The sequence below is a fragment of the Battus philenor genome, unplaced genomic scaffold, assembly GCF_028537555.1.
Source record: "Battus philenor isolate CCGP_79_NKW_IND1 unplaced genomic scaffold, ilBatPhil1.0.hap1 SCAF_22, whole genome shotgun sequence".
In the NCBI taxonomy this organism is placed as follows: domain Eukaryota; kingdom Metazoa; phylum Arthropoda; class Insecta; order Lepidoptera; family Papilionidae; genus Battus; species Battus philenor.
Genome location: NW_027181685.1, coordinates 9584985 through 9598166, shown reverse-complemented (window position 1 = coordinate 9598166; position 13182 = coordinate 9584985).

Sequence of the window (13182 nt, the reverse complement as noted above, 5' to 3'; positions counted from 1 at the left end):
AACTAACATTTTGCACTGGTGTACAGTGATAAGACAGTGATCATCATATCAAATTCAAGGCACAGGTCTTCCCCAAAGATTGCCTCCGGTTTTGCGCTGCCTGCATCTAGCAACTTGCTGTGACCCGTGCCGCGTATACCAACTCTTGGTGGCCACTCAAGACAATACGGAGTAAGTAAAAATAAAAAATTAGGTACAGAGAATTGAAACTAGAGCACGGTACAGAGAAGAAAGAAATAAATAAGCATTTACTACTACTACTACTACTCCGCTAGCTCAGTGACCCAAAGTGGGTCTTGGCCTCCGAAGCGAGAGACTTCCACTTTCCTCTATCTTGCGCCATCGTCTGCCATTGGTTGACATTCAATTCGCGCAAGTCTGCCTCAACGCGAACGATCTAGCGATACCTGGGTCTACCCACTGGTCTTCGACCCCTCGGTTTTTCCAGGTACGCTACCTTCACGCTCCGATCCGATCCCATTCGCTCCAAGTGACCAAGCCAGCGGATTCGTTGAGCTTTATATTCGCCAATGATAATTTAAATATCAAAATTTTAAAACCTAAAACCAGTATTCTTTTGTATGTATATATGAGTTCTTCAGGTAGTGGATAAAGCTTCGAACTAAAGATAGTATATATATATGAAATGGATTTATAAAATGTGCTAGAAAATATCATTGTGCCTTTAGACAAGGTACAGTGACGACGCCTGGGGCTAGCCGAGACCACACAACGGACACGGGCCCGCCAATGTTCCATATATTTGTATGCAAATTGTGTACATTGACTTTGCTTTGTTGTTTCCATATTTTATTCTTTAGTTTATTATATTCGACTATATCCACGGAAATCTTTTTCGAGTTACATTTTACGATAAACTATAAACAGACATGAATAGACCATAAGAAGAATCAGCCATATCAATAGACAAAATACGATCAAAATTTATTAGCTTGTCGAAATTCAATTCCAAAAAAATCCTTTCAGCGTCCCCGCATTGTAAAATCGCGTAATTGTTGAAATTTGATTATAATCGAGTTACACCTACCTCTTGAACCTTCGTGTTTTATATGCTGCTTGCTTTCCGTAAAAGCATTCCGTCTGGAAAAATCATTCATTTACTTAACACAATAGTCCCTTATCACAAGTAGGATTTTTTATATTGAGGATTATCTCTACTCAATAGAGACCTTCTCTTTTCCTACAGTACTCTTAAAGAGCTTTCACTCCTATTTTTGTAGACACCTGATTATTAAATAATTATTTTGATATCGGCAAAGTTAAGTACGCTATTAAAAATTATTATGGCTATTTTAACATTTGCTCGTTTAATTTTATGGTATAAAAATCAAATATCCATTTATATAAGAATCTCGTTAATTTACGCCTAACAAATTCCGGCAGGTAAGGAAGCGTTTAATCAAAATGTAAATATATACAACGTAATTATAATGTTCGCTTGCAGCGCAGTGGTGAGATTAGGTTTGTCGATTTGCGGGTTATGGGTTCGACTGTTTCATGTTCATTTTCATGTTTTTCATATCAGATCATAATGTACTGTACTTTGTTGCGAATTTACGCAAGTATGATTCTCTATAGCAGTGATGGCGAACTAATGGAAATCAATTTTAAATATTAAAAAATCATAAATCGAATGTTTATCTATCATAGCTGCCTGATATCATTACTAATAATAATATCAAAATTTGACAAACTTTTCAGGAAAAAAATAAACTTTTGTAACAAGTGTGCAACAGTTTTTTTTAGTTAACGTTAAAATTTGTATAGACCTTTCAGCTCATAGACGCCCATCTATCTGACGCCCAGATATCTATGGGATATACCATAAGTAACGATTGCCGATCGCAGTGTGGTATTATGGTACGTAAAAGACGTTGCTGTATCTCCTCTGGAAACTTTTTAATCAGGTTCAATCCATTATAATTAATGCACAAAGTGTGAATTGTATAAGGTTGTATCCTTGGAATCAAACCTGTGACCTACAATTGTAAGTGTCAGTTCTCTATGGCTGAGCTACCACTACCTTTTTTATCCACACATTTTTAAACACATTGTTTTCAGCATTAAATATTATTAATATAAGCAAACATAATCTTTCAACAAATGAAGTCAGTGGCGTCTGCTAACTTTGAAATTCAGTATACTTTATAACCAACCAGCATAAACCTGAAATAGCAGATTCAGAAACTAGCAAAGTTCAACACCAAAAAAGTGTCAATTTTCTATATAGGCGGCGGTGCCGAACACTAGTCTTTATTACATTCTTAGTAGCATAACAATCTTTTTTTTGCTCTAAATTTCTCGTGACGTTTCATCAACTTGACAGTTAAATGTCAAGAAAACAAAAGTAACAAATAAAGTACCTTTATGAAGTCATAAATAAAAACTTAAAAATAATTTCATGCTTAATCCACATATATATTTCATATGTTTTATATATCTTCTTTTCTATGTGTTATTTAATTTTCTAAATCTAATATCTCATTGACATAAACTTGAACTTGAAACAGGTCATTAGCTTATTAATTAAAAAAATAATTTCTTTATTTTAAATGCCATTGCACAGATATATAACTTACATACATTATAAAAATTTATATTTTTAACTATTACTTTCGTGCTGTAATAATTACAGTAAAATATGTTATTACGAAAATTATGCTATGTATTTATAATATATTGAGGCCCCGAGCCCAAAAGTTTTACATCACTGCAAGGAAAAATTCCACAATAAATTTAATAGCGTTCACAATCGCCGCGCAGTGATTATTTTAGCTTACGATGCGCATTAAGAGCTCTAATGCATTTATTTTTCTTCCAGAATGTGTTGTAACGTATTTCATTAGCATCTTTAACTCGGAATGCAGTATTTTGATAATATTTCAGATAAATAAATCATAGTCAAGGCAACCCACAAAGAAGACCGACAGACCCTAGAAGTCACTGGATGCAGCCAAATTTAAAACCGCTCAACACGGCGTTCACACGTAGCATCTTTGAACGATGCTTATTCTGTGCATTAAGTAAAATAACACACATGAGATACTCGGCGAGATATTTTTAATATGTGTTTGATTTAATATTTTATCCATCCTTAAGTTACTATTTCTCTCTTATATTATGTATCATCATCATTATTATCATTACTGATAATTATCATTATTATTAAAATTCACACATTTTTTTTATTTAACGCAAGGAATGTAAAAATATTCGACATTAGCAAAGTAATAAATAAAATGAGTTAGAGTTTGAAAACAACGGATTTTAAGTCCTCATAAAATATTTATACGAATAAATTGAAAATTTGAGATGGCCGACGAGTCCATTTTACATAGCAATAAGCTTACACAATTGTTTATGTTAAACTCACGCTTTAGACGCCGCTACATAATGTTAAGCTGATTAAAAACTTCGCTGACCTCTTCGCTCAAGCCTTTTACGGCGAGTACTTTTTATATGCAAACATAAAATACGCCATAACAAGTTTATATTATCTTAAAGTAATGAAGGAAAACGTTGCTACGCCCTACATTTTGTTTCTAACGCCTTTTTTATGAATGTAAATCTAAAAATTTCAGCTCAAAAACAGAAATTTATTACCGTCTTATTCCAAAAGAAAAAAAAATAATGTTACGTATGATCACATATAGTATACAATGGTCACATAATTTGTTGTTTTCTTAATGTAAAATTTAAAAAAAATACTAACTGATGCAGCTATGAAACGACAATATAAATTTATAGCGCTCATACTGCTAAACGCGCGAAGTTCATAGCGAACTGTCAAATGCACATGTCTTCAAGAGTCATTACATGTTCAAACAATTTTCATGTTTAGCAAATAAAATACTAGATTTTTTTTAAAAAGAAGAACTAAATCATTAGTAGTTCCCAAGTAAGCATGACTAAATTAAATAGGTTTTAATTAAAATGTACCACATCCAAGTTTTTTTTACTTTGTTTCTTTTCCGCGTTTCACCTCCAACTCGCCTGATGGAAAGCGACGTGGTCGAAGATGAAACGCGCAAACTCAGTAGGTACCAATTCTGTTTGATCTTGAAGAGACCTGGCAAATAATTCTCGGAAAATAAGGAATCCGGCAGACCGTTCCATACTCGGGCTGTACGAATACATAAGTATTAACGTCCACCCACAAAGTAAACAAACCATGTCAAGGTCGCCCGAAGACGCTGAGAGCAGGTTACTTTCTGGAACCTTCTCGAACCTTTTGGAAATCCTTAAGTCAGACTTATGTTCAACAGTAGACATTCTACGACTAAAATAATGCTGAAGATGATAAAAATGTTTATAGCGTGATTAGTTACAGGTATAAAAATTTTAAGGCTAAATGTATTACTCATTTGTAAGCAAAAAGCTTTAAAGCTTTCACTTCTATTTCCGATCACCCTATTCAAAGTGTTCACTCTGAAATAAGTCATTTTAATTCATGCGTTACATCACATGAACGGACACAATATTATATGTATTCATTCTAATTTTGAATATATATAATTCTTTCTATGTTATTATTAGGTTATCATATCATACAATAATTGACAGCAAATCAACGATACATTTACCTGTTTAAAGTTTTCTTCTTTAATAAAACGTTCTGTATATAGACTCTAGCAAAAGACTTTTAATGTTAGATATAGTTAAGTCATTATATAGGTATAATAGTAAAATACAATTTCAACAGTGCATTATATAAAAAGAGACAGTCGAAATGGAATGATAACAATTTAAATAAATCACGTTTCGTTGTTACAAAAGGACCTTTTAATTTCGCGAACGCTTCGTTATTATTCTAAGACTGATAATTCAATTTCAATTAAATTATTTCACGCTCCCCGTTTTAGACTTCTAATTAATTGTATTGTTTTGAATAGGCGTCTGTTTAATGCTTCGGAACTTTTAAGCCATAAACTTTGTTTCTTTAAAACTTTGTTTATTAATTAATAGAATTAGAAATGGATAAATTGTATCAATGATTTTTTTATAACAATAAATAAATCGCTCTGTAAGTACCACCATTTTTTCTTCGTGAGGCAATTATACCATATGCCAGTTTCATATAGACTTGATGACTGTTGTCAAAACTAAGTGAATACTTTTAACACATTGTCTTAGTTTAGGAGATATTTGATAAAAATAACAATAATAATATACGGACCGGTAAACGATGCATTTGACGACGAGTAAACGCTGCGTTTGACGACGATAAGGTGGACAGACAACGTTTTTAAGGTCGTTCAACAACGATGGGTGTTAGCCGCTTCCAATCTTTATTACAAATCTACATGGAAGGTCTAGGACCAAGAGTGGACTTCACATCGCTAAAATGACGATAATTATGATGATGTTAAAAAGATGCATATTGTTTTAGTATTTTGAATATATATGGTGTAATCTAAACTGCGGTAGTTTATTAAAGCATTTACTCAGTTCCGACAACTTCCGCTAATTAAGATCATGGGATTTATGTACGAATCCGGTTGAATCCTTGAAGGATTTCTCCACTAGAATATACTATAATGATATCTACATAACGTCTTAATTATTAGTATAAAACATTCATTACTACAATTTATCCACTTCTATTTTCTTTTAAATTATCGAAATTGTAAAAAGCAAAGTTGAAGGCTTTCCAATCCTTGTTAAAACTTCAGAAGGCTCAAAAGGCCTTAAGGTTCTAGATTGGAGGCCACAGAGTGGAAAGCTTACCATAGGACCGTCCACCTATAAAGAGAATAGATCTTATGAAGGTTGTTGGAAGACATTAGATGTAAGTCGCTTTCAAACTGTTCTTATGTAATTCTGTGGTGAATAGCCATGTAGGTTGAGTAGTTTTTTCGATATAAAATTAACTACTCTTTTTATTTATTTTAATTTGTATCACTGGGGTGTTTTCTTTACAATGTGTTTTTTTCGCGTTTACTGCACGCAGACAGTTAGGAGAGGGATTGCCGCTATTTGATACGGATATTTCTTCTCCTAGATACAATTTTTCTTATAGGTAAAACAGCTAAAATTTATGTAAACAATATAATTTAAGACTTTTACTCAATTAAACATTCATTTCTACATTATTTTATTTGAATTCGCTGCCCAAGCAAACTAATTAGATTACTAAGTAAAAACTTATGAAAAATCTAACATAGATTTTTTACATAATTTTAAATAAAGGAAAAGTGTGTTAATCTTATATTTCAGTTATATACCTACGATATCACGTACTAACCGTTTGAAAGCCTACCGTTCAAAGCAAATGTAATTATAATTCGATCAGAAATTTACATTTTGATTGACGCGCACCCTCACTTAGGACAGGGCAGGGCGAAGGTAGGTTAAGATTAATTTGAGAGGCAGCAAAATGTTAATACTCTGCCTTTAAGGCTTATTAGGATAACGTTGAGGAAATGTTGATGAGAAATATTATTTCGTTAGGTATGCAAACGGAGCAATAATAGCCCAGCGGTAGAGGACTGAGTCTAGCGATCGCGGGGTGTGGGTTCGATTTCCGAGGTACAATCTTATATAATTTACACTTTGTGTATTAAATAAGATTTTCGTTGCTCACAAACATTAACCATAATTCCACACTGCGATCGCCAATCCAACTGCCAAGCGTAGCGATTATGGAATATTCCCCCGTAGAAATCTTTGAGGGAGTCTTCTGTCTTAAATTGGGCAACTATGCACTGAAGGTCCGACACGAATTTTAATGTAAAGTGAAGAACTATTATTTACTTGCCCTTGCAAAATGTAAAGTTGTATACATATTCATTTCTTATAAAGATTGTCTTAAGTAATATAATAAGAAGATAATAAAAGTTATATATTATATTTTGTTTAAAAACATCTTGAAGAAATGGTTCTTTAATAAGTTTATGTAATATAGCCTGTATTAAGTATGCTTGTTAATCCATGATCATCCAGTTGCCTACTTGCCTGTGCAAAATAGAATGTATATACACCTATCTCAAGTAAGAGAGGTTTTATAGGCAAGACGAATACAAAAACACTTCTTTATTACTATCAAGGTGAAAACATCGTAAATAAATGTGTTTGATAGGCTTATGTCATAGATGTTGATCCATGATCATCCAGTTATCTATTCGCCTAAGCAAAATGGGAGGATGTATGCTTATTTAGTTTCGGTTGAAGTTGATTCTGTTAACCCGGGGGATTTTATAGCTTCATCGGAAATGAGTTCTCGAAGAGGAAGGGTCCGTGAACTTAAAAATAAAACAAAAGCTGGGTATAGGCATTCCAGTTTTACGAAGTCGTTCAAACCGCTAAAACCGCTCTACCCTAGCAGAGCTGTGTAGTGTAGATGTTGTGTATGCGGCTTGGGACAGCAGCGTCAACCACAGGCGAGCCAAGGAGGGATCCGAATCCAATCTCGTTTCGGCCATGCTGTTCGCGGTTAAGGAGCGGGCGGTCGCGTCTTAGAAACAGGTATATGTATATTATATACAGGTATAGGTGTTGTGAGTGTGTCTGTTCTGTTATGAACAACGCGATGTCCTGTGCGAAGGGTATGAGGTACAGTAGTAGACAAGGATGTATACGTATACATCTCTGATAAGAAAAACTCTAAGTTTAGAAGATTATAGCTGAAGTTAAAAAAGAAATTTACGATCAAAACAAAAACAACAATTTTTTTTAAGTTTTGCCTGACAGAAGCGGTAATTCATTGAGTTTACGTCAAATAGCATAACAACTAACATTTTTGACTTAGTAGGTTCTTTTTGACGAGTATAGAATCCTATTCAAATGACGCTGTAAACTTTAAGCTTTTCGTGCTTGTACGTTACCTATGTATGCACTAAAAATATAAATCCGTATTACGATCTGTTCTTTCTTTTCTAATAAAAAATGTTTACATCGCGGCTAATGAAACATATTTAAACTCATCACCTCATCATCGCCGTAAAATATCCACTGCTGCTCATAGGGCGCTTTCATACATTTCTCGACCCGTTGGACTCCGCCTGTGTCCATCGTCATCCCGCGAAGTGAATCTTAAAAAGGTGACCTTATGGGTGGACATCGAACTTTATGTTTGTCGATCCCAAAGGCTATATGTTCAATTCGCAATGTAGCCTATCCATTGCCACATCAACTTAAAAATCCGCTTGACTGTCAATTGCTTTCGTGCATGTATGGATAAACTCCCTCCTGACTCGATCTCTCAAAGAAATCCTGAGCTTAGCCTTCTCCGTGGCTCGATGTGAGGTTGTTAATTAGGCCTAAACTAAGCACACTGTTTTAATTCCGATTTCTATTTCCTTTAAACTAAAATTACTAAAATCATTTTATAAATTTTCAGACACACAGAACCTTCATTAATGTTTACAGACATACACCTGTATATTTCCACGAAAATTTAAGAAGTAGATTGATCGGAATAATTAAATTATTTTGGAAAATCTCAAAAAGTAAAAGGTAAATTTTGGTTAGGTAACGACGATTTATATTTATGTCTGTTCATTTTCAAAGTTATTTCGTTTGACTAAAATGCCAAGATTGGCGAAATGTACCCAAGAGTTTTACATCTGTACTTCTCGCGTCGTCTGAGTTTCATCTCGCCCCAGGCGAGGCGTCGCAAGGCTTCCTTGATATCTCTTTTACGTACATTGTAACATTTCGAGACTTTTCGAGTTTCGTGGAAATGTTTTATACGGATATTCATGTTTTCGTCACCCCAAAAATTTATATTAAATTTATTGAATCGCTAAAGAATTTTTAAGGGAATAACTGTAAAATTACCTGCATTATTTTGACAACGTTACAAAAATTATAATAAAAAACGTATTTGTACAATTGTTTGTTTTTTTACATCGGTTAAATCGGTTACAATTGCTGTCTTATATATATATATATATAGGTTGACTGGCTATATGTATAAAGGCGTTAAATGAGTAAATTTATAGCTCATTCGCTATCAATATTCTATGTGGCATCCCCATATTAAAATCAATCATATCAGAAGTAATAATTAACGTAATGATAACATAATATGAAAAAAATGTTTTGTAATACTCCCTAACGTTGGCTTTTAGGAATAAATCTTGACAAATGATTATTTAAGGCACTTCGTGTATATTGTGATCCGGCTTATTAAATTACAAATGACATTGTAATGCAGTTAAATTTAAATCAACGCTTACAGTACGCGGAGCCAAATCCGACTGACAATCCAAGCAGGTTCAGGGCTGGCTTACTTTACACCAATAACGACACCTATATCTATCCATTAAACAAAAGAGTCCCTCGTATGCATGTTTTAAAACACCACTCGTCCTATTGTTTTTTAAATACAAACTACTACAAATTTAAATTAATTATTGTTGACTATATATTCCAGCAGACTTTGTACTGATACAAGTTATTGGCTTGTCGCGTTACAGAAAAAAAATTGATCTAATATATTTTAAAGTGATCAGTTTGTACATGAGTTGTAGATATGTGTAAAAACTCTTAATCTTTTTTTCCTTCTCGTCAAATGAGCTTTTCATTCACCCCTTTAAAACTTTCACGCCTATAATCAATCACTCTGTATATTCAGAGGGCTAAAAAGTGATGAATGTAGAGTGTAAAGAAAAAGCATAACTAAAATTAATCATCGTACTGTAAATGTAACGAACTAAACTTAAATCTTCACTTAAATATGTTGTGACATGTAGTAAGATGAAGTAACATAAATTTCGTACATAAGCGGCGCCTGCTAAATTGCACTGAGCAACTTGTCGCGGTCACTGAACAATGTCACGCAGAAAACTTGCTACGCAACATGCATACGAAGAAAGTGGTGAATAATATATTGCGTTACGATATTCCTCGTCTAGACAATAGGGTGACCATACATTATTTTGCAAAGGATTTTCCTGACATTTGCGATCTGACCTTCGGTTCAAATTTATTAAACATAAGTATAATAATGAAATATTACAACGGTGGTCTAGCGATTGTAATATAGCAAGCCTGTTAGTTATAAACATATGTATTAAATTAATTTTAAATACTTGTCAGCTTAGTGATCTTTGACAGATGCCTATGCCGTGCCGTGGTGACTTTTGGATCACATCATTGTACACAATCATGACAATGATGACTTGTTATTATGAACTTACTAGCATTATTGAGTATCTAGTAGTAATATAACTATTTTCTGATAGGAAATATCGTACTTTTGATACTGAAATGATAACAGATATTTGAATAACGGTTTACCTAATTGTTATGTGGAGAGAAGGAGTCTCGAGGGAATGGTAAACCAACAGTTCGAATCGACCTTTCTGCCCCGAAATTCATCAAATTACCACGCAATATAGTATAATTGAAGTTGTTTTAAAAACTGCATCATAATACATAGAGGAATTTCCGAGTTTAAATAAGCGAAGAAATTTAGGCACATAGAAACTTCAGGGGACGAGAACCTCAGGAATATAATAGAGAATAGAATAGATTAATCAGGAATAGAATAGAATAGAATAGAGGTTTTCTATGCTAAATGGAATGAAACAACGTTGTAAGAAAAATACCTCACGTTTGTTCTATAGAGAATGCTAATACGGAATGCTTAGATTGGCAGATCTCTAAGGAGTTATTATTTGACTTTAACATCTGTCTTGTCAATTATCTCTTAACTTACCAAAAATAAATCTAATCATTGAATTTGTAATGGAACTAAGTATAAATTAAAATTTCAAATTGTACATATTGACTCCTTCTACTGTATGTAATTTCTGTACCAAAATATCCGAGACAACTTTGTCTCCAGTCTCCAATATCGCGCCGAATTCGAACGTGGAACTTTGGCAACAAACATTTGTCTTCGGTTCGATTGCCAACGTAACTTATGTACAGCGTGTTACTTACATCTGGCACTTAACGCTAGTTGTATAGAGCTGTAGTATCCTTGCGGTTAAGTAGTGTTTCTTACTATAGAGACATTTCAGATTGAGTCCCAAAAAAACCGATACTTTTTTTAAATTATATTTTGGTACTATTTTAATATCACTTAGATTTGTACGACCACGTTTGAATTCGTCAAACTTGTTGTAAATATCACGATATGAAACTTCATTATTAAAACTTAACCACAAGAACAAATATCAAACATCGAAAACGATCTCGTGGTAAGTCCATAAGATGCAAGAGATCTTTTGACTTCATGTTAAATTTTTAAATAAGCTCCCAAATCAAGTTATACATACAAGACAACATAAAGGTAAGCTTAATTCACCTTTCTCCGGGCTCTGAAATTCTTATTATTTCATATATAAATTGCTTTATAGGTATATATATACCTAAGTGTATGCTTTCGAAATAAACTTTCATGTAATGCTTCCCAATTCTTCTACTTCTTTTCAGCCGATGGACACTCACTGCAAGGCATAGACCTCCCCCAAATACGCCCACTGCCACTTTAAACGAGCAATTATTCGAGCTACATCGATAATTTTAGTTCTTCTGTGGATCTCCTCATTACGAATTCGATCTCGCAGTGAAACTCCGAGCATAGCCTTCTCCATTGCTCTCTGGGTGATCTTAAGCCTTCTTAAAAGTCCCGTGCATAAGTGACCACGTCTCGGATCGTTGTATCATCACCGGCAACACGCATTGTTTAGAGACCGAAGATCTTTAACCCTTAAATGCATAATGATGCAAATCGCAACATACCACTTAAACGGTATAAGTAGCAGTAAATGCATAGTGTTGTATAGCTGCAACAAAAGGTTTTGAAAAAAAATTAAATAAGTGTAAGAATATTACACATATATAAAAATATTTTCCTCTGAATTGTAGTGTACCTATCTGCAAGATATATTTTATTAAAGTATAAATAAAAGTCATGCATTTAAGGGTTCAATATTACCATGTAATTAATTTGAAAATGTATTAAATATAACCTATAAGTAAATATATAAATACATATGTAAATATACGTCCCTTTAGAGCTTTTACACCCATAACAAATCATTCTGTAGAATTCATGAAACACTTTTGACTTTGTTGTACATTTCAAACGATAGAAAAATAAATCCGTACAGAAAACACTTCAAGTGTTCGACGTGACGTATACGAGCGAAGCTTTCTGACAAATAAAATGTTTTACTGGCACGCTACTCATGCTGCACAGCCGCACAAAGACCGCGCGTCTCAAAGGACTTGCAAATAAATACACAATGGTAATGTTAGGAAGAAATGGATCAAAGAAATAGATTTTATCACACCGACAGACTTATGAACTAGAATAGATACGTATAAGATCATATAGTTGTAATATTTTACTAATTTATTTATTAATTTAAGAAGCTTAACCCCGCGACTTCGCTTGCATTGAAATTAAACAAAATATATTTAGTTCGTTTAGTTTTTATTTTCATTTTAAATTTAATTATGTCAGCTGGACATTAATCAATTTACATAAATTTTTATGACACCTACAACTCGAAACGTCATCATTCGTTTGCTATTTTCGTTTCAATTCAAATCAGCATGAACTGTCACGGTAATATATGAAATTCGTTGGAATGACAGTGGGGCCATCAGTCGAAAATTGGACATACCAACTTAGAAACCTCATATGCTCATACGCAACTTTGCTGAATATCATCACATGATTAAATTCATAGGTTACGATTCTATAAAGAACATACAAACAAACTCTCCTTTTAATATATATTGATTAATCTTTTTGCTTCTCTTTTATATTATAAGCAGTGGTAACTCAGCAGTAAAGAACTGAGACTTCTTTGCGATCGTAGGTCATAGGTTCAATTCCCGGGATTCAATATTATATATTTCACTTTGTGTAATCGTTACATAAGATTGCCACAGCTCATAAACAACTTTCAAGGAAGATGAGCAGCGTCCTCTGCGTACCATAAAATCACTCTGCGATTGATAACCCGCCTACCAAGCGTGTAGATTATAGTATATCATCACATAAATATCTTAGGAGAATGCTTATACCTTGCAGTGGCCGTCTATATGATGAAATGAGGGACTTAATGCCTTACGGACGTTTTCTACCATCAACCCCAGACGGTGAAGAGATAATAAGTAGACGTAATATGTAAATGAAAAAGAATAAATACATGATAAACACTATTCCTACTAACGAAGACCTACTTAAATAAAAGG